The sequence below is a fragment of the Lathyrus oleraceus genome, chromosome 5, assembly GCF_024323335.1.
Source record: "Lathyrus oleraceus cultivar Zhongwan6 chromosome 5, CAAS_Psat_ZW6_1.0, whole genome shotgun sequence".
In the NCBI taxonomy this organism is placed as follows: Eukaryota; Viridiplantae; Streptophyta; class Magnoliopsida; order Fabales; family Fabaceae; genus Lathyrus; species Lathyrus oleraceus.
Window position 1 is genome coordinate 138,904,863 of NC_066583.1, and position 825 is coordinate 138,905,687.

The following is an 825-nucleotide window of genomic DNA, read 5'->3' on the forward strand; positions in this document are numbered from 1 at the left end:
AGAGACAGACGGTGGACAGAGGGGGAACAAGCAAACCCTAACAGAGGCAACCGGAAAAACCCTGGAGGCTAACCAAGAGAATTCAGAACAACCCTAAAGGAAACCCTGAAGGAAACACATCTGCACAAAGGTTACCTCCGCCCAACTCAATCCGACACCAACCCTAAGAGTGATCTGCCAATTCAACATTACAATTCAATTGCAAACAGGTTTGCACTACCACTACCGCTTTATGCTCCCAATTTACATGTGGCATTATGATTGAATTTATAAATGTATCTTAGGTTTTGCATGTGGATTTAAGTATGCATGGATGTCTTGAATGTTTAACCATGTAATTTCTGTAATGGATGCCATAGGGTTTGGAGCTTGTTGAAATCGTACTGTTATTAAACTCAAAACCCGCAACCGTTCGCTAGCACATCGCTAAGCGAACATGTAGCGAGTGTTCGCCAAGCCTTCGCTAGGCGAGGCAGTAGCGAACATGACAGTCGCTGATTTTTTTTTCCGTTCTGTTCTGTGCTTATCTGACATGGTCTATCATAGCTATGTATTATTTGTCTGACATTATTACTGCTGCGATTCCTTTGTTCGGTGCAACTATTGATCGCACCCCATTTGGTATTCTGACCTGTTTGCTGAATTTTGTGAGGGCTCACATACTCCCGAATAAGGTAGCTTGCTAGGTATTCCACTTTATTTGTGGGATACCCTTGTGGAGATTCATCCTAATTACCTAACTGATTACAAATGTTGCCTTTGAATATATGATCTTGGCCCTCTCTTTGTTGCCTTACGGTATTACGGTCATGTCCCGTGAATGTG